This window comes from Vipera berus (genome assembly GCF_964194415.1).
Source record: "Vipera berus genome assembly, chromosome: 3".
In the NCBI taxonomy this organism is placed as follows: domain Eukaryota; kingdom Metazoa; phylum Chordata; class Lepidosauria; order Squamata; family Viperidae; genus Vipera; species Vipera berus.
In genome coordinates, this window is record NC_138204.1 from 121,840,928 (window position 1) to 121,861,441 (window position 20,514).

Here is a 20,514-nt window from a genome sequence, read left to right on the forward strand (position 1 = left end):
GCCATTTGAGGAGGAAGAATGTTAAATGCAAGTATATAGTGTTTGGGCCAATTTATATAATTTGCATAATTACCTAATTATCATAAATGGAAGCATCTGGGCAGTCAAATCTTGATTTAATGGACAAATCTTAATGCAATGTACATTGGTCTATTAAATGGGATGGAGTCCAAACAAAAAGTATTCACTGTACTCCTCTAACCAAATTATGTCAACACTAAAAAAAGTCCTGCAGCTCAGAATTCTAAATCTTGTGCTATAATTTGAATCTGCAAGCATTAAAAACCACCTGCTATACTGGAATGGGGCAAGGGCACTGCGGAAATTTTATGCTACTTCAGCAGGAAGCTCCTAAGTCCCTCATACAGAAATCACTCTCCAAATATCTAACATTTGGTTTGTTTGAACAATGAAATGGTGAACAATATACAATTGATATTTATTTATTTATTTATTTATTTATTTATTTATTTATTTATTTATTTATTTATTTATTTATTTATATTTATATTTATATACCGCCCTATTCCCTGAGGACTCAGGGCGGTTTACAGGAAATTAAAAATCCAAAATACAAAAATTAAGAACCAAATTAAAAAAATATTAAATTGACCCTGTACTCGATTAAAAAGAACCCCAAATTAAAAATTTCTCCTCAGCCTGGGCCCGAGAGCTCGAAGAGCCAGGTCTTCAGGCCCCGGCGGAATGATCGGAGGTCGGGGGCAGTTCTCAGCTCCACCGGTAGCTGGTTCCAGAGGGCAGGCGCTCCCACCGAGAAGGCCCTATCCCTGGGTGTCACCCGCCGGCAATCTCTTACCGGCGGGACCCTGAGCAGATGCCTTTCTTCTATATGTTGTGTATATTTTACTTTTCAAAAAAAATTAGGATTTGGGTCAGTGTTGCATCAGATGTAATGATGACACATTTGTTGAAGCTGGCCTTTGTGTGAAATGATTATTTCCTTTTTCAAAATAAGACAATGGAATGATGGGGGGGAAAATACACAGATGCCTCATTTATAACAACATACAGCTTTGGTCATTCTGACCAATTTGTTTTACAGTTTTTATTCACAGGTATACCTAAACCCATCACACTAAGTGTAGCTAAATTCTTTTTCATTATATATAAAAAGTGCAGTCAATTGGCTGGTGTGTCCAGATAATATTATGATTTGCACCTTTCCACAGATATGTAATTTATTCCACATTACTGAGTATTAATTTTTGACTGTATTAAAGATGTTCATTAATTCATTCACAGCATATAACACTGAACTACTTAGCATACCTTTCCTCCCAAAAAAGCTCTCAAAATGAGACCCAAAATCCATTAAGAATTTTCCTTAGCAATTTTATTTATGTTTAGCATGTTTTGTATCTTCTCAAGATGGATGGCTTTAGTCAAAATTAAGGTTCATTCTCTGTGATAACTGCAGTCTCTACCTACAGAGTCTTTAATTCATACAGAAAATCATACATTTATGCAATACTTAGAAAGTCTTCCAAAGAGTTGAAAACATAAATCATGAATTTATGCAATACTTTAGAAAGACTTGAAAGTATGCTACCTTGGCATATGTGTTTTAATTTTTGCTATCTGTGAAGAGATTTTGACTAGAAAACACAACTTTAGTAGTACAAATACATGCAGTTAAGAATTACTAAAATTATTAAACATTATGTGATTATAACCCTGAACTTCAATATTGTACTAGAGTGCTCAGACTCTTACATAATTTTTTTCATTCAGCATTTTGAGTAAAACCTTGTTTTTTAAAAATGATTCACTTATTCAAAAGAAAAAAATATTCAGTAACAGATTTTTCTTCTGGGAGTTCCTGATTATTTATTTATTTATTTTTATTTAATTGGATTTATATACCGCCCTTTCCCGCAGGACTCAGGGCGGTTTACAGGGTATTTAAAACAAGAAATACAAAAGTTAAAAACAATTAAAAATAATTACAACAGTCCCTGAAAAAGTAAAAAAAAACCCAATTAAAATTTAAATTTAAATTCTCAGCCTGGGCCAGAGAGCTCGAAGAGCCAGGTCTTCAGGTCCCGGCGGAATGAACGGAGGTCGGGGGCAGTCCTAAGCTCCACGGGCAGCTGGTTCCAGAGGGCAGGCGCACCCACTGAGAAGGCCCTCCCCCTGGGTGTTACCCGCCGGCAATCTTTTACCGGCGGCACCCTGAGAAGACCCTCCCTGTGGGAGCGCACTGGACGAAGGGAGCTTGATGCCGGCAGCAGGTGTTCCCTCAGATATCCCAGACCCAAGCCATTTAGGGCTTTATAGGTCATCACCAGCACCTTGAATCTCACCCGGAGGGCAACCGGAAGCCAATGCAGCTCGCGGAGTAGAGGTGTTACATGGGAGTATCGAGAAACCCCCATCACAACTCGCGCGGCCGCATTCTGCACCAGCTGAAGCCTCCGAGTGGTCCTCAAGGGCAGCCCCATGTAGAGAGCATTGCAGTAGTCTAAACGGGAGGTCACGAGCGCATGAGTGACTGTGCGTAGGGCATCTCGGTCCAGGTAGGGTCGCAACTGGCGCACCAGGCGAACCTGGGCAAAAGCCCCCCTGGTCACGGCTATGTGGTCTTCAAAATTGAGCCGGGAGTCAAGGAGGATGCCCAAGTTGTGAGTCCTATCAACGGGGGGGGGGGGGTAACACCTCACCCCCCATTGTTAAAGGTGGAATGGTCTGGTTAACCCAAGATGCCGATATGCACAGCCACTCAGTCTTGGCAGGATTGAGACGAAGCCTGTTTCTCCCCATCCAGACCTGGACCGCCTCCAGGCAACGGGACATCACGGTGAGGGCATCGCTGGGTTGGTTTGGGGTGGAAAGAAAAAGTTGGGTATCATCAGCATACTGATGATACCCCACCCCGAAACCACGAATGATCTCACCCAGCGGCTTCATGTAGATGTTGAACAGGAGGGGTGAGAGAACCGACCCCTGAGGAACTCCACAAACAAGAGGCCTCGGGGTGGATCTCTGCCCTCCCGTTAACACCAATTGTGAGCGGCCCAGGAGATAGGAAAACCACCGTAAAACGGTGCCTCCCACTCCCAAACCCCTGAGACACCGCAGTAGGATACCATGGTCGATGGTATCAAAAGCCGCTGAGAGATCTAATAGGACTAGGACAGAGGAACAACCCCTGTCCCGAGCCCACCATACATCATTCTCCAGCGCGACCAATGCCGTCTCCGTGCTGTGCCCGGGCCTGAAACCCGATTGGTACGGGTCCAGATAATCAGTTTCCTCCAGGAACAGAGGAAGCTGATGCGCCACCACACTCTCAACAAACCTTCGCCAAAAAGCGAAGGTTGGAGACTGGACGATAATTATTTAAAACAGCTGGGTCCAGGGCAGGCTTCTTGAGGAGGGGTCTCACCACCGCCTCCTTCAAGGCGGCGGGGAAGACACCCTCCTTCAAAGAAGCAGTTATTACTGCCTGGAACCAGCCTCGTGTCTCCTCCCGGGCCGCATAAACCAGCCAGGAGGGGCACGGATCCAACAAACAGGTGGTGGAGCTCAGCCTCCTCATGATCCTGTCCACATCATCAGGGGAAACAGGATCGAACTCAGTCCAGATAACATGCTCAAGACCGTCCGATTCCTCCACGTCAGACTCCGCCCAGTCAGAGTCCAGGCCGGCCCGGATCTGAGCGATTTTGTCCGTCAGATGATGACTAAACTCCTCGGCCCGTCCCTGTAAAGGGATCCTCCCTCACCTCCTGGTTAAGGAGGGAGTGAGTCACCCTAAACAGGGCAGCTGGGCGATTATCTGCGGACGCGATGAGGGCAGCGAAGTAATTAGACTTCGCCGTCCTCATCACTGCAAGATAAGACCTTATAAAGGTTCTTAACTGCAATCGGTCAGATTCGGATCGGCTGGACCTCCAACCGCTCTCTAGACCCCATCTCCGACGCTTCATCTCCCGGAGCTCCGCAGAAAACCATGGAGCCCAGCAGGATCTGCGCCGGGTCAGAGGTCGCGAGGGTACAACACAGTCAAGTGCCCTGGTGGCCGCCCTTTCCCAGGCATCCACCAAGGCATCGACTGGGCTGTGGGTGAGGGCGATGGGTATAGAACCAAGCGCCATCTGGAACTGTTCCGGGTCCATTAGGCGCCTGGGGCGGAACCACCTGGTCAGTTCCGCCGCCCAGCAATGGGGGGTGGCATAACGGAAGACCAGCCGCAGGAGGTGATGATCTGACCATGACAGGGGAACAATGGTTGGAGAACCCCCTCCCAGATCATCCAACCACTGTCCAGACAGGAACACCAGGTCGAGGGTGTGACCCCCCACATGAGTCGGGCCCTGAATTACTTGGGACAGGCCCATGGCCGTCATGGAAGCCATGAACTCCCGAGCTAACTCAGACGACCCTCCCAGTGAAGGCAACTTGAAGTCCCCCAGAACTATAAGCCTGGGGAACTCCACCGCCAACCCTGAGAGGGTGTCGAGCAGCTCGGGCAGGGCTGTTGCCACACAGCTGGGCGCCAGGTATGTGAGCAACAAGCCCAACTGAGCCCGAGGGCCACATCTCAGGAGGAGGGACTCACTCCCGGCCATCTGGACAATGGTGGTCTCCCGCGGGCATAAAGTCTCCCGGACAACCACCGCCACCCCACCACCCCTACCCTGAGCCCGTGGCTGGTGTAGCACACGGAAACCTGGAGGGCATAACTCGGTCAGAAGAACCCCTCCCTCCGAGCACAGCCAAGTCTCCGTGATGCACGCCAGATCTGCACATTCCTCCTCGATCAAATCCTGAATGAGGGGAGCCTTGTTAACGACGGATCTGGTGTTAAAATAAGCCAGCCTAAGCTCAGGGGCCTGATCACCCTCATCCCCGGGCAAAAGGGTGCTAACCGGAGGGTCGGAGCGCGCCACCACACGCAGACAGCGGGGGCGTGATCCCAGATGTTGATGCGGCCCTCCGTGCAACCACCTGCTGCCATTCCCTATCGTCGTGGGGATTTGAAGCCCCACCCCAACATTCACAGAACCAGCAACCACCTCCCCCAACCCCGTCTCGTCGGGACCCCTAACAGACCCAGACTGAGCGCCGGTTAATAATTCCCTCCCCACCCTACTATCCCTCCCCCTCCCTAACCTTTTAAAATAACCGGCTAAAAAATGTATCACAAAGCTACAGAGAAAATGGTAACTAGGATCATTTTTTCTGTTTTTTGGAAATTTTTTCCTTAATAAAATAGTACCTTAAACAGCCTCTGCAATTCTGACTCTAAGAATAATTCCTGATGAATTCTTGGTGACTGCATTTATATAGTTTTTTTTAAAACAAAAATAATTTTTTATTATTTTCTTCCAGGTAATTTTCAACTTCTCAGTCTAGCCAACAGCCCTGGAACTCCTTCAACAAAGTGTCATCTAAGGCCTTTACTATTTAGGTTTTCAGATAAACCAAGATTTGATAGGTGGTACCACCAGATAAGGCACTTCAATTCAACAGAATTCAATCACAAAGCTGGCATACATTAGACAGAACAAATCTAACATCTAGCCTAGAAATGGAAATTGAAAAATAAGGCCCATCAAGATCAGTGAGCCTGGTCCAACATAAATATCTAGGCCATATGACCCCATCTTTGTAAAGCCCCCATCCCATTTGCCTAGTCCACAGGTCGGCAACCCACAGCTCTGGAACCGCATGTGGCTTTCAGCCTTCTCCTGCAGCAGCTCCCAGTTTACAGAGACAGACACTTGCGCTTCCCTTCTCTCTCTCTCTCTCTCTCTCTCTCTCTCTCTCTCTCTCTCTCTCTCTCTCTCTCTCTGTGTGTGTGTGTGTGTAACTCACGCTGTTCTCAGAGAAGCTGACAAGATTAGTGGGCGGGGTTCCTGCCTTTGCTGCGTCTCCACAGGAAGCAGCAGCTCTCAAGGGCAGGAGAGCCAGCCCAATAAGAATGTGTCAGCTTGTCCGAAAACAGCGTGAAGCCAGCTTGCAGCAGAAGATCGGAGAGAGGGAGAGAGAGAAGGGGGAGAGAGAGAGGGAGGGAGGGAGGGAGGGAGAGAGAACTCATGCACAGCAGCCTCTATTTCTTTTTAATTAAACTCTTCAATCAAGCTCTCCCCCTCGCGTGTGCAGCTCCCAGTTTTTTTTTTAACTCTGGAAAACAGGTCCAAGTGGCTCTTTGAGTGTTTAAGGTTGCTGACCCCTAGCCTAGACTCATCTCAGAATGGTAAGATGATTAAAGGAAGCTAATGTAGTTCATTAACATGAAATAATCTTCAGAATGTACACTTGGAAAGTTACAAGAAACACTTCTTTGTAAACCCATATGCCTGCATTCACCTTGACCAGCTAGAACGATGATATAAAAAAATCTGGGGGGGGGAGGGGGATTGACTTATGAACTTTCGAGTTGCAAGCTTTTGCTGATATGAACAACCATCCTGTAAGCAAAACTAGAAGATCCTGAAATTTGGAAGAAGGCAGGAAAAGGTTTGCAGCATGGTGTTTATGTAAGTGGCATGCAAGAAACAAACCTTTCCCAACTTCTCCCAACTTCCTTTCCTACCTTCTCCCAACTTCCACCAGTATGCTATTAACAGATCCATTACATACTGTGAGGTAACAACTGTACTGCACATGTTTTTATGCTTGTTGGACTTGCAATTAAAATGAATTTATAAACAGCATCAGGAACACAACTCCTAAGCAGAAGGAGGTCTGTACTTTTTTCATCTACTCATCAATGCTGTGCTATGTATTTTACTGCTCCTTCACAAATGCTACTGGGAAATGAGATGCTCAGAATTATGAAAATAGAACAGATCTAAAAAATCTTGGATTTCATGAAACCAACTCTACATCTAGATTTCTGCCTTATAATCAATCTAGTAACAACTAGGGTCATCGTATTTTTTTTTAAACAACAACCAGACTGAGGACAGAAACTAATTACTATAAATTTTAGGAAAAAACAACAGAATTCAAGACTACAAAACTTGAAAAGTTCCAGAATACTGCAACCATACATCTAGGCTAATTGCCTTACACAATCACAGGTAAGTTTCTATCCTTTGGGGTTCAGCAGTATAGCTGCTATCATATACCAGGGGACCAAATTTCTTTCTGCTATTTATTTATACAATGTGTTGTTGGTTTCCCTCAAGATGAAATAAGGAAAGGAAATGATTTTTTTCAGGCTGTTGATGGTTTCAGTATTCTTCAACCTCCAACTCTTCTCCTAGATGTACAGAATACATCTAAATCAAATGGTTTTATTTTAGAAAAACTAGCTTTAAAAACATTGCAATTAGTTCAATAGAGGCAACCAAACACAACATCAGTTCTGATTTATTTTAAAGTGATTAAATTGTATAACTAATTGGAGCAATGATCTACCTTAGTATTGGAACCTGAAATATAAAAAGCAGCAGAAAGGTGTGTGGCCTCTTCTTCTATTTATCTCAGCACATTAAATGATATTCCATATGAAATCCATCAACAAATCTTGAGATTCTTCCCTGGATAATGAAACACAGAAGAAAATTATTATTATGCATCAATCATTTTATGCTTCTTATCTACAGTACACAATTAGTTCAGTTCCCAATGTCTATCAGGTACAGGCTCTCCCTCTTTAAAATTGTTAATTTTGGGTCCAACATTTATGGCTATCTTTTAATAATAGTTTGTTAAATATAATGGTGATAATATCTGATAATTTTTCCTTAAAGGTAAAGGTAAAGGTTCCCCCACACATGCGTGCTAGTCGTTTCCGACTCTAGGGGCCGGTGCTCATCTCCGTTTCAAAGCCGAAGAGCCAGCGCTTGTCCGAGGACGTCTCTGTGGTCATGTGGCCGGCATGACTAGACGCCAAAGGCGCACGGAGCGCTGTTACCTTCCCACCGTAGTGGTCCCTATTTTTCTACTTGGATTTTACGTGCTTTCAAACTGCTAGGTTGGCAGAAGCTGGGACGAGTAACAGGCGCTCACTCTGTTTAATTTTAATTTAATTTTTCCTTAGTCAGTTATAATAGGATTATAAATTGTGTATAATATTCCAGCAGAAATTTAGGTAAGGTACAAAACTAAAAAAGTAATTTGTTCTTTGGTCAATAGTGTCGTATGAGGAGGAAGAGGAGGAAACGAATAGGGAGCAATGACAGTAATTCAATAAACAAAATAAGTTAACAAGTTAACTGTTCATCCCATCGAAAAGCATTTTACCCACTGGAAAATGGCTATAATTTAATTTTTTTTTTCCACAGATACACATCTGAGCAATCAGGAGGAGGTGGAAATTACATACAGAAATCAGAAACACATCAGACATAAGAAACCCGATACAGCCAAATATGATACGTAACCCCATCACACCATAAAATGAAGACTGAACTCAGTCTTTAGAATTAATATGACACAGATTACAAAACATTATTTTATATTTTTATATTTCACTATATTTTATATTTCTTGGATTTTTGAAGCCTGAAATTCAGTATATGGAAACTTAAAATTTGTTACATCACAGAAATGTTTTCTATAAATGTTTAACACATTTTTCTCTGGTCAACTTATATAACAAACTATACTTCAAATTCTTGAAGACACCATAGATTTCAACCACGTTTATACTCTGAAGTAAATCTGTCTAATGATGATTCCTCCAAGTAAGCGTCCTATGATTTCTGCTACAAAGCAGATTTTGCACACAACCTGAGCCACAGGTGGCATGTAGTTCAGTATAATCTAGCATCAACGCGCTGGTAACAAGAAACTGGTCAAATACTTTGGGTGGAATTGAATACTGAGAAACTTGTGATATTCCTACAACTTATTCCCACAACTTACACGCAATGTAGCACTGCAATTCATACTACTGAATCACAGGAGAATAAAGAACAAATAAATGAAATAACTTCAGCCAGGTCAACTGCTAAGCTTGTAAGCCGCCCTGAGTCTTCGGAGAAGGGCGGGATATAAATGGAATTAAAATAAAAAATAAAAAATAAAAAAAACTACTTTTTTATTTAAATTCAGAAGTCAGTTCAGAAACTATTGTGTAATTCAGACATGGTCATGTTCTCAGATGTTTTCTCCATTACAATCAGTGTTCAGTTACCAAATGTAATTTTCCATGTAACTCTTTAGACATACACAGAGGCAGTGTGTCTTTTACTGTAATTGACGTTTAGGAGAATGTCTAAATTACTCAGGAAAGAGATTATCTTAAAAGAAAGTACTGCTGCATTACACCATTTTAAAACAGATTTTCCTTGTAAATTTCACTACGAATGGAAGTGATAGCTAGAACAGCTTAAACACTGGAATGAGGCTTCTCTATATCTGCCAGCATCAAGTTCCCTTCGTCCAGTGCGCTCCCACAGGGAGGGTCTGCTCAGGGTGCCGCCGGTAAAAGATTGCCGGCGGATAACACCCAGGGGGAGGGCCTTCTCAGTGGGTATGCCTGCCCTCTGGAACCAGCTGCCCGTGGAGCTCAGGACTGCCCCCGACCTCCGTTCATTCCGCCGGGACCTGAAGACCTGGCTCTTCGAGCTCTCTGGCCCAGGCTGAGAATTTTAATTTTAATGTTAATTTTAATTGGGGTTTTTACTTTTTTTTCAGGGATTGATGTAATTTTTTAATTGTTTTTAACTTTTGTATTTCTTGTTTTAAATACCCTGTAAACCGCCCTGAGTCCTTCGGGAAAGGGCGGTATATATAAATAAATAAATAAATAAATAAATAAATAAATAAATAAATAAATAAATAAATAAATCCAAACAAGAAGTAATATGCAAGTTTAATTAATACATTAGTTGAAGTTTGAAGGGCAGATCTTTATAAAAAACGTAGTTGCTTGCAGGCTTTGTTCATAAAGTTTCTCAACAAGAATTTTTTAAAAGTAAACCTGATTTTGTTTGTTCATCAATGAAAGCTTTTTATATATCTTAACTTTAATAAGACAGTGAAGGGACACGTGCTACTTACACACATTGAACTCCACTATCTCCTCAGAATGCTAATTAGAATAAAGGTTGGAATCAATCCTGATAAGTCTAAGATATTTTTGATTTTGTTTAATTTTTTGGTGGGCTTCAAGAAGCATCCATTTATCCAGTATGCTGCCTGTAGTTTTTCTAGAAAACAGGTGAATGTTTATCTACAGTATATGTAGTTTATGAGCTGTAGCTCATAAAACCTTATGCACTTTAGTAAAATTGGTTATTTAGAAAAGGTAGTCCTCAGGGAATAGGGCGGTAAATAAATGTAACTATAAATAAATAAATAAATTCCTTCTGATTTAATGAAAAATAGTAAATGTTCCAGCTCTAGTCATCTAAGCCATAAACTTCAAAGAGCAATTAAATGTGCATACAATAAAAATATATCTCTTTAGAGTCCACCAGCAGGTGGCAGCAATTTGAAAAGCTTGGCTGGGCCTAAAAGTTAGCCAAGACTAAGCCTGGTTAGTACTGGGATAGGAGACTGGGAAATATCACACCTGCAAAATAGACTGAAAAATTGGAAATACATCCTAGAGAAGGTGGTAATGGCATACCACTTCCATACTATGGCTAAGAAAAATACGGCAGTTGAATGTAGAGCTCCTGCTTTTTCTATGTATTGCTAATAAATCCAATCAGCTTGAACACAAACAAAATAAGTGATTTATTCTATCCCACCTTTATTACTTTTACACATCAAAGCACGAACATATCCAATGTATCTTCCTCCTCCTATTTTCCCCACAACAACAACCTGTGAGGTGAGTTGGGCTGAGAGAGAGGGAATGACCAAAATCACCCAGCTTTCACCCAGGGTAAAAAAGTTTGCAGGATCCAATCTGGGTCGATCACCGGGACCAGAGGATTTTGTTTTGCTCCAGCGCCAGTCCGAAAGCTCCGAGGACAAAACCTCCGGCTCCCAGTGACCAACCCAGATTGGATCCTACAACAATATCCTGGGACACGTATATATTCGCCTTCATTTGTAAAAAAGGTTTGTACTGTACTGGAACAGAGATAAGGAAAAAAAATGGAAAAGTTGAAAACCTCTAAATGCTTTATTTTAGAACAATAATTTAAGACTTAGTCCTCATACACTGCTTTATTCGTCACAAAGGCCTTTGATTACTTGAAATAGCATTTATGCACTGTAGTTGAGCAATGAGCCTCTACCACATGGGTGTCAAACTCGTGACGTCACGTGACGTGTCGTGACGTATCGCAACTTTTTTCCCATTGTTGGCAATGAGGGTGCGGTTTTGGCGTGACGCATCTGGCCGTTGGGCCAGCAGTTTGACACCCCTGCTCTACATCAAAGTTAACGTTTGAAAATGGGAGATGTCTCAACCCAAACAAACCTTCAGTCTCCAAGTCTCAGAAGCAGGAGGGAGAGTTAGCATGAGTTCAGAAAATGACACTGAACAAAATCTAAAAGCAATTAATCTATTATTCCTAGCTATCTTCAGCGTTTTTAAATATCTAAGAGCAGAATATGCATGTATGCTCTTTCCTTTCGCTTAAACTTTTTTTTTACCAAATTTATAAATCTAAGAGATTCCAGGTATTTATAGTTCCATTATATATTACTTGCAAGGCATTTCATAGTATTGATGCTCAAAAGTGAGATATAAATAATAAATTTTAAAAACAGATGTGCTAATGGTTCCAACTCAATATAGTCAGTTTCATCATGCAAGAGGCCACCTAAATAGGCTCAAAGACATTATCTTGTTGCTTTCACCAGATTTGCATACATAATCACAAATGGGATGTGAAAGACAGTAAATTCAGAGCTAGACTGAAAAAAGATGTTAGGATGGTTAACACAAAATAACTCATTACACCCGATGCTAGGTTCCATCCTGATTAAGTCATGGTTGTTAACTGCCAGGCCATACTCTAAATCTGTCTGATTTCAGCCTGGTATCTATCCTTCCTTCTCTCTCCAGGCTCCATTCTTTCATTCCAATCTAAGGTAAAATACCTTTGAAACCAAGAGTTAATTATTGACCATCCTGAGTGTCAATTTCATAGGGGCAGCGGCAGCTGCTGCTTCAGAAAAAAGCAAAGAGCTACACCAGGCCACAGGGACGACTTAGAGCAGGGGTCTTCAAACCTGGCCCTTTTATGACTTGTGGACTTCAACTCCCAGAATTCCTCAGCCAGGCACACCCACGTAGGCAGCTCAGTAAAGTTCCAGCTGAATATAATCAGGTTACTAGACAGTTCTTCTTCTCCAGTTCAAATTATCACTGCTTGAATAGCTCAGCCAAAGGAGGTGGGGAAAGGAAAAAATAAGTGGCAAGCCATTTCCTTTGATTTAATAGATTCTGACATAATTTGCTATTTATACTACTTCAGCACCTTGAAATCAACGTGCATTATTTAAAAAAGAAATATTTGGGAGTAGTGAATTACTACAGAAAAGGCCCATTTTTATTTAAGGAGAAAAGCAGCTGAGTTTCTGTATTAATTGTTGTATACACACATCACATAAAATAGAAAAAAAAACTTCTTGAGTTTTGAAGTAAGAGTTACACCCAAGCTACATTAGTTTGGATCTGGATGCAACATTTAATTGGTGTTGATCAAGTGTTAATTCACAAATAAACATGGATTTTATAAGATAGACCTTAGGGCTGCAATTCTTTGTGGTATTGTATCTATCTAAAATAATAAATCAATTGGCTAACTAATTCTTTGAATAAAACTATTTCATTTAGGTTAGGGCTGTAAAAAATAGATATACCACTTTCAATAATTATGTTAATTAAAAACATTTTAAACTATGACAGCTTGGGAAGCCAAACTTCAGGGGATTATTGTTATCTATGCAGGTGTATGACCATAGATTACTGTTATTATGGCTTACAAAGCATATCTTTGCTAACAAGAATTTTCACTATATGAAACCAGCCAAGATTTTATACTAATATGGCAGCAATTGTATTCAACTCCATTTGGTACTTAACCTATTAAAATTGAAGGATTTATCTTAAAAGCACTATAACTTTCCTGTTTTGATTGTACTGCTGGTAATATTGTAGCTGCAATAGCTAAGATTTGAGATATTAATTCCAAGCACCTTTATGAATTCCTTAAATCTGGTGAAAGCTTCCTCTGAAGTAAATTATATAAATTAATATAAACTTATTATGTGTATATGAAAATTTGGGGGAGAAGCTCTTTAATTAGGAAAGACACATTTATCCAGAAGCGGTGAATGCTCCAACACTGTAAGTTTTTAAGAGACTGGACAGCCATTTGTCTGTAATGGTATAGGGTTTCCTGCCAGAGCAGGGGGTTGGACTAGATGACCTTCAAGGTCCCTTCCATCACCATCATCATCATTATTAAACTTTTATTCATTAAACATGAACCTCAGTCAACTGAACATTCAAATTGACTGGCGCTAATGGTTGACATGGGTTGCTATCCTAGCTATCAACCAGGTATCTCCTTAAAATGTAAGATGTTCCGAGTAGCGCAGTTTTTTGTAGCTTTGCTGGAGTTATTGCAGGAAGCTGCAATTTCTTGATGTATTTTGCAGTTTCTGGACATAGTTCCCAGTGCCCCAATGACAATGGGTATCACTGTTACACATTTCATCCATAATCACGCAGTTTCGATGGCCAGGTCGCGTTATTTCATAATTTTTCCAGTTCTTTGTCTTCGACTCTGGCATCTCCTGCTATAGCGATATCAATCAACTGTACGCTTTGGTTCTCTACAACTGCAATATCTGGCGTGTTGTGTTCCAAATGGCAATCTGTCTGTATTTTGAAGTCCCACAAGATCTTCACCCTCATTCTCAACAACTTTTTCCACCCTATGTTCCCATGACTTTTCAGACACAGGCAAGTCGTATTTTTTACACAATGCCCAGTGGATTAATTTAGTAACTTGGTCATGTCTAGCTTTGTAATCAGTTTGCGCGATTTTGCTGCACTCACATATTAAATGTGAAATAGTTTCAACTTTGTCATTGCAAAGTCAGCAATTTGGATTGTCAGTAGGTTTTTGTATCTTCGCTTTCATGGCATTAGTTTGTAGTGCTTGTTCTTGAGCAGCCAGTATTAAGCCTTCCATTTCTTTCTTGATGGTTCCCATCTTAAGCCATGCCCATGTCAAGTTGTTATCACATTTTCCTTCAATGTTTTTCAAATGACTCCAAGGTCCCTTCCAACATCATCATCATCATCCTTTCAAACACTTAAAATACCATAAAAGCAGATGTGCTGTATTGAGCAACCCTACAAGAAGATAAATCTTTTCTCCCACAAAATTATGACAGAACTCAGACCTAATACAACTTCTGTGAAAAGGCACTAACAAACACTGCAAACCACCTTAGAAAACCATGAAAAATATTGTAATTGTGCCAATTAGGACTCCCAGAGACTATTACTACTACAATCATTGCATCTGAATGTTTTTTTGGAGTGATTATTCTATGACTGCAAAAAAGTACACATTCATCTTTCTCAAAAAGCCTTTCCGTATGTCACCATTTATAATATTTTTATCTTTAGTTTTATAAATAAGCTGGGCATTTACTTTCCTTGCAATTTTATTTCATCCCAATTTTTCATTATTTTATCCAAACCAATAATACAAATAAAAGAAGAGTTTAAGGCTTCTTTAAATCTTGTGTCAATATCTTCTTTGTTGTTTGTTACTAAATTCCCCTTCTTAGCGTTTCTTTTTCCTCTCTTTTACTTTGAATATGTTGACAAGCCATTTTATTGTTCTCAAACTTTCTTTTTCTCCTCTCAACTCAGCTGGACTTTTAAATTTCCTGACACTCTACAATTCCAGAATCCCTGTATGCATATTTATTGGTAAGCTAACCCTCACTCCACCTCCTATATGATTTTTGTTTGATAGTCAGTAGTCTTTTGATGTCCACCCCCTTGGCATCTTCCCCTGTCTCCCAGCTGTGACACCAGCTGCTACTGTTACTGATAGTTCTTGAAGATCGGCCACAGACAGAAATTGGGGAAAAAAATACATAAACAGGTAGGGAAGCACTGTCTACCTGCCTCACAGCAAGATAGCTCTCCAAACACAGAACAGAAATGAGACCAGATTTGAAGTGATGGTAGAAACCAGCAAAAGAAAAACACGGGTTTCAAGGATGAACAAGGTGCTTCCTGCAAAAAAGAAATGGTGGACTGAAGGTGGCTTCAAAAAAAGTGGAGCCAATGACTGCAGTCAAGAATGAAAAACCTGCAAATAGACCAGTTCTTTGAACCTCTTCAAATAAGGAGAGGACTTGAGATTACCCACAAGTGCTTCACACAGCTGCTTCTCATGAGGAGACCACAGATAGTGATCTCTGGTGGATTTAGATTAACCATCTTGCTCAAAGCATAGGTCAGCACCTTTGGAAGGACACTACGTTCTCATACTTGCTTTTCTAACCATTTTTTGAGAAATTGCTTGTTAATTGTATTTTAGCTATTAGAAATCTTTGCATTGACAAGTCTGAAAACATCAGGTGAGTTTCCTTCAATTCTTAAGAAAATATAAAATAAGTTTTAAATACAAGTTTATGGACATACACAAAAACACACCCAGGTACACGCGCGCACACACATACCTAGGTACACACCGACACGCACAGGCACATGTGCGTGTGCATGTACAAACACACACACACACGCAGCAAAAGGGTGATTAGAGTTTGATTTCTACAAGTTACAAACAGACTTAACAGATAGATCTGAAATAAGATTTTAGAATTAATTGCAACAATCTTTCTCACAGGAAAAAGCTTTTGTTTTGAATTATTTTTAAAAACAGTGATAAAATGGGGCCTTTGAAGATTAGACATTAGAGAACTAGAAGGAACCAAAGATTACAATTAAAAGAGATCACATAAACTCAATATACAATTTATGGAATGGAGCAAAATATTCTTACACTGGGTATATTGAAGGGCATTTTTGAAAAATGGACCCAGAATATAATATTAATATTAATAGGGCTAACCTAACATCTGCCTCTAAGCAGATATTGTGTCTAAAAGATATTATTTATTTCTATATCAAATTTATTAACCACCCATCTCCCTCACAGAGAGGCTCTGGGTGGTGTACAATTAAATCATTAAAATAACGTATTAAAACCAAATAATTTTAAGATTAAGAAATTAAAAATTAAAAACATTATAAGATTGCAAGAGATGGAGAGATCCAAAATGGGGAGACTAAGAGTTGTTAATACAGGTGGGAGAGAGAGGGTTCTCATGGGACTAACCAGCTCCATGGCTGTATGGGCCCTTGTGTCTCGCACATAAGGCTACACATAGCCAGGTTTTGACCCCTTTGTGGAAGGCCAGAAGATTGGGGGCAAGATGTTTCACAAAGCAAGGACGGTGGCAGAAAAGGCCCTCTTCCTTGACCCTGCCAGTCAAAATTCTCCCACTGGGGGCATCTGTAGCATGCCTTCCCTGCCTGAGCAAGTGGGATGGGCTGATGTGATGGGGAGAAGAGGAGAAGTGGGATGGGCTGATGTGATGGTCCTATGACATGTAAGGCTTTATAGGTAACGACCAACACCTTGAATTACACCTGGAAGCAAACTGGCACCCAGTGCAGTAAGTGAAGCAAAGGTACCTTTCTTTGGGCACTCACTATAGCTTGTGCAGCTGCATGCTGTACCAGTTGATACCATACAAAACACTCTGTTCAGGGGAAAAGATACCACATCCCTTGTACAGGTAGTCCTTGACTTACAACCACAATTGGGACCATAATTTCTGTTGCTAAGCAAGGTAGTTGAGTTGCGCCTGATTTTATCACCATTTTTGCCATGGTTCTTAAGTGAATCACTGCAGTGAATCAATCCAGCCTCCCCCGTTGAGTTTGCTTGTCGGAAACCAACTGGGAAGGTCACAATTGGCAATTACATGCCCCCAGGCTATTGCAACTGTGCAAATACATGCTGGTTGCCAATTGCCCAAATTCTGATCACATGAGCATGTGGACGTTAAATGCATGGGCTGATCGTAAGTCACATATCCGAACAGTGATAAATGAATGGTTTTATAAGTTGAGAACTACCTTCATGAAGTTTCTGTGGGCATGTCTAGATTTGATACCCACAATTATGTGTAGAACTGTTTCCTCTTTGAAAACTTAGGATTTTGCTTTTTAAATTCCTGATGGAAAATAAGAAGACTGGCAAGGAGCAGAATCGATTCTTGGCAATGGTCTTCACAGTGGATAGTTTTCTGACAAATATAGAGACATTTTCAGGTACAATTTTGAAAGTCTAAAGCCTAACAAAATTCTAATAAATTGAATTGTAAGAAAAAATGATAAATTAAAAGTTAATAAGGCATGAAGTATTCAGAAATAGCTCAGTAATTTCCCAAATACTGGCTTTCATTTCAGAGGCCTACACATTAGTGAATGCAATACCACTTTTTTTTAAAAAAATCAGAAAATTATAAGATTACGCATCTATGGCATCTCAGGTAGTATTATTATAAATCATTGTGAAGGCTAAGAAAATCAATTGCTTGCTAAGAAAGGAAGCTCTTAGTAAACACTGTATAGGTATATACTCATCAATCTTTTAGAATTATTCGAGAGTATTCATAGCTGGTTTGGTGACTATCAGCCAGTCACTCTGTCTCAGCCCAACTCACCCCATAGGGTTGGTTGTTGCAGGGAAAATAGGAGAAAGGAGTGTTAGTTATGTTCACCACCTTGAATTATTTATAAAAATAACTAGATAACCTAGTGAATCATCATTTCAGGGCTATTTCAGAGAAAGAGTGACCAAGGGCAAAAAAAGAAGTGGGAGCAGGAACAACTTCCTGCTGGTTTCAATACCATGGGAATCATGAGTCCTGGATTTTGGACTCATTCTGCAAATCACCCATCTGACGTATCTTGGTTCAAAATTTTTGCCCTATGAAGCACTGTTTCGACCAGTTAAATGTTATAGTCATAAAAGTTTTAGTAGTCATTAAACCTTGGGTCACCATATCAGAGATATTTCCTTCAAGTTCTTAAACATTTAGGGATAATTCAGAGATGTTATCTGCCTTGAAAGTAGCCCATGTTGAACTGTATAGCACAAACATCAGCAGTTGACCACAGGAAATGCTTTATGACATTTTGTATTAGGTCACAAAATGTTTTATGATAATTTTATATCATAAAATGCTTTATAAAATTTGCCAAATTTCAATTCCACGGAAGTCATGCGTCAGGATTTTGGCCACATTCTCTTAAGTTAGCCACTTGGTTCAAAACATTTTGTTGTATGATGCGCCACTTCAGCCACTTAAAGGCTACAGACGAAGAGTTTTAATAGTATGTCTAGATAAGGGCGGGATTAAAATAAAGACTAAATACAGACAGAAATAGTTGGCTATTTTGGCTCTGTTAACTCCAAGGTATGTACCAGGGTTGCACATGCATGCTTACACACAATGTATGCAAATACGGGGCAGGGGCGGGTTTGTGTTTTTTCTTGAACGTGGTAGAAAGCTGGTTCTTTCTAGGGATGGAAAAGAAAATTGTCATTACCTTCATTCCAGCAGAGTTAACTGTATAGATGTTGAGTGAACTGCAAGAACACATGGAACATAAACACAGATGGAAGCACCTCACAACAATCCTCACTAAGTTAATAATCTTCTCACTGCAAAAAGCAGCAGGAAAAACAGATCAGGCAACAGTCAAAACCTATGTTAACTGAAGGGACTCTCAAACGTTTTAGAGCAGACATGTCAAACACAAGGCCCGGGGGCCAGATCCGGCCCGCGAAGTGGTTTCATGTGGCCCGCGAAGCCATCCTGGAAACAGGGAGGGAACGACCCCCACTGCCTTGGCCCTGGCCCAGAGACCCTCCTTCTGCCAGAGACCCTCAGATCTGTCCCACTCCTGCCCAGGCCCCCATAGGCACCCTTGATGCGAACCATGTAGAGCTGGCCACGCCCACCCAGTAGGCCATACGCACTCTGGCCATGCCCACCCAGTAGGCCACGCCCACCCAGGCCACACCCACCCAGCCCCCTGAGGGCAACCGCAATGCTGATGCGGCCCTCAGTGAAATTGAGTTTGACACCCCTGTTTTAGAGGCACCCATCATTTTACAATGCTTATAATGCATTTATGTGTTTGTTTTTGATAATACATACTTGGCAATTTCTTAAAGACTTCTAAAGTATAAAGATGTCATAAGGATTCTGTTTTTATTGAAAAGGTCAGATATAAATTATGTAAGCAAATAAAATGTGATAAAGATTGAAGCAACCTGGAAGATATGTGTCAAATTTCTATCTTGCTTCAAGGTATGTATACATTTGAACTTCTGATTTTTTTTGAATTAAGTTCCTTTCCAAAGGCTGTCGATTAAATTCATCAGGTATAGAATAGCTAACTAATTTCCTTACAAACTGAGATCTTTAAAAAAACAAGAGAACAGGGAAAAACATGATTAGGCAACTTTGGTGCTTGATGTCTTTACCTGATTTAAACCTTTTTAAAATAGAAAAAACTAACCAACAAGTATGCGTATCCATCAAATAGATGTGGTCAAAACAAACATTTGACAAGTTGTGAAAGTCTCAGATAAACAAAAAAAACCCAACTATCAGTAAAAACAGACCTTCAAATAGTTAAGAAAGTTAAATACTTGGGGATATATTTAACAGCAAGATGTGCCACAATAGAAGAAGATAATTATGTAAAATTATTAAAAAAAAAATAAAAGTAGATTTGGAAAAATGGAAAAATCTACAACTATTAATCCTGGGAAGAACAACGATGGTGAAAATGAACATATTACCAAAAATACTCTTTTTATTTCAAACAATACCGATAAAAATTGACAAAAAAAATTCAATGGAAATTGTATTACTATTAATGTTAAACACATAAACCCAGATTTTGTTTCCAAAAAATAATAAAATATACATAAAAAAGAAAGTTGTGAAGGTCTAGTGTTCTGACAGAACAAAACTATAAATATTGTGAGTGTCTTGTCATCCAAAACACTGAATATTTTTTTTAAAAAATTGTCGCAAAAATAAATTCTAATCACAGAAGTTAAGGTATGTTCTGTCCTTTTGCACCAGGGGTCCACAAAAACAGCTAAAGAAATGAAGCCAACAAGTGACCTTAGTGGATTCTTTTCAATATAACCTGTGAATATAGCAGATACATTTCTATTTGATTGAAACCTCTTCCTAATTTAAATATTCAGCTCCTGCATTTCACATTTGGCAACCTGACTGCAAAGCTCAATGGCGGAACTGCATTTCTGTATTTAACAACCTAAAGCTCAACATCTAGTAATCCTACCAGCAACAGATAGGAGCAATACAGCATTTTGCACTTGAGAGTCTGATTGAGCAAGAACATGCACAGAGCTAGCAGTGTTACATCAAACTCCCATTGCAAAAAATTTAAAACAGCAATTTTTCCTTTTTTTCATTTTCAATATTTTTCTTATGTTCAAAATTATTTTAAATCTTTCGACATGCACTTAA

General features: G+C 40.3%; 1 protein-coding gene across 3 annotated transcripts in view; it reads right to left on the minus strand.

Annotated features, from left to right (window-relative positions):
- Positions 1-20,514, minus strand: part of CXXC5 (CXXC finger protein 5) — a 108,384-nt gene that overhangs the window by 29,648 nt on the left and 58,222 nt on the right. For all 3 annotated transcript variants that reach the window (XR_014026050.1, XM_081324778.1, XM_081324777.1), the window contains exon 2: positions 7,393-7,514. The gene's annotated coding sequence lies outside the window, so the exon portion shown is untranslated. The remainder of the gene's footprint in view (positions 1-7,392; positions 7,515-20,514) is intronic.